General features: G+C 39.2%; 1 non-coding gene across 1 annotated transcript; it reads left to right on the top strand.

Annotated features, from left to right (window-relative positions):
• On the top strand, positions 1–82 carry trnal-cag (transfer RNA leucine (anticodon CAG)). Its single transcript has one exon. It is a non-coding gene; the product is annotated as a tRNA-Leu (tRNA).
• Positions 83–1,973: the final 1,891 nt, after the last annotated feature.

Here is a 1,973-nt window from a genome sequence, read left to right as displayed (position 1 = left end):
GGTAGTGTGGCCGAGCGGTCCAAAGCGCTGGATTCAGGTTCCAGTCTCTCAGGAGGTGTGGGTTCAAATCCCGCCGCTGCCAGTTGGGAAAGGCTTGAGGCCTCTCTGATGCTGATCGAAGGAGTCAGCCTGGGTTTCTTAGAGGAAATGGCAAATCTCTGGGAACTTATCTGCTTCAACAATGGAACGAGACACTCGGGTGCTTGATTTTCCATGGAAATTCCACATTTACTTTGGGACATCTGGGCCGGGTAAGATGGCCTGAAAGCAGGCTGGTCGCACTCCGCTCCTGACCACAGTGGAGTCTCCACCTTTGAGCAGTCATAACGTGACTCCACTCTTCTGCTCCCGCAATTTCTCAAATCCCATTTGTGAATACAAGCTGAGCTGTGCCACTTTCTCTTCATCAGGGGTGTCAACGACACTCTCAGACTTTGTAACTTTGCAACATAACTGTGTAATAAATGTCGCTCGGATATTGTCAGGAAAATATTCTGCTTTATGTTTACATTCAGACTCATGAGGCACTTACCAGTGTGTAAATCAAGTCTGAAGTTGTATGAGTTAATTTATGCTTGTGATAATTTATGTATTGTAACACAATGAAGTGATAAGCAGCTATAATCTTATTTTTCAAACTGTTCAATAAAGTCACTAAAGCATTTGTTGTCGTCTGAGTATATATATATTTTTAAATCTGAACTAACCTGAGTATGATATCACTTTTGTGAAAAATCCTTTGTTGAGTCCACATTTAACATGAATTATGTAACTCACTATTTTTATGAAGGCTTTGGAAAGCGGTATTAGCTTTCAGAGAGTTCATATTTGATATTTTGAAAACGGCTACAGATGTACGGTATTTATAAAAGCCCCCTGCCCTCTCAAGAGGCACAGTTTATCTCTGTTAAGGTCATTTTTGTGATTATATATTTTGTGGACTTTGTCTGTGGTTGTGCATCACTTTAAATTTGTGATTATTTTGGCATCATTTTAAGGTCGTTTGCAATTTTTGGCAATTGCTGCCACCTGCTGTTCAATTCCAGGTTTTAGTGTAGTGTTACTTCACACCCAGTGGTTCTGAAATAACTGCAGTCATGGTCTACAGACACATTGTCATATCCAGCATTTGGCCATAAGATACTGGAGTCGATCTCAGGAATTATGAGTTCAGGCAGGCTGAACCCTGCACAGGTCAGCAGATCATCACACTCATTTACACATCTAGATAATATAGAGTCACTGAGAGATGAGATGAGAGAACGAACCGCCATGTGGTGTGTGTACAGAAAATCTTTCTAGTTTGTTTTTATTACAAGCAATGTCATCCTGCTGTGTTGTAGTCTCTTGCAGGCCAATTTTGGACCACAGGCCATATGTTTGAAACCCCTTCTGTATACTTTTGTGCCCTTTGCATGTATGTGAATGCAGCAGGTGTGCATTGTTGACCTTTCTTTGGCTCAGAAAAATGACTTTTTGTGGCAACCATAGTGTGTTCAGCAGACACATTAAACAGAAATAAGCCCACATATACTTCAAAAGTCTTTCTTAAACGTTTTTATGTAAGTAAAAGCACATATTCTGAAATGTGGAGATGGCGATGATCTGTGTACAAGCTTATTTTAAGACTATTTTAGACACACTCAGACTCCAAGAAGCAGAGCTGGGAAAAAGTGGAGGAAATGAACCGAAAAGGACAGTACTCAAGCATAAACAATGAGCAATGAATAAACCTGTTTTTAAAAGTAGTACAGCATGAAGGTATATTCCAACTGACACTAGCTCTTTTGTTTTAGATATGTATTTGTTTGCATATAAAACATTATTTTCTCATCAAGATTCAAGTCAGTAAAAAAAAAAAAAAAAACTTTCTGTATAGATGGAGCATCTTGTTTTGCAGTGTAACAGATTATGATTCAGGCAGCCAGTACATCACAGAGAAAACTTTGAAAAACATATGAATTGTTTTGGAA

This window comes from Salarias fasciatus, chromosome 18 (genome assembly GCF_902148845.1).
Source record: "Salarias fasciatus chromosome 18, fSalaFa1.1, whole genome shotgun sequence".
NCBI classification, from domain to species: Eukaryota; Metazoa; Chordata; class Actinopteri; order Blenniiformes; family Blenniidae; genus Salarias; species Salarias fasciatus.
This window is presented reverse-complemented; position numbering and strand designations above follow the sequence as displayed.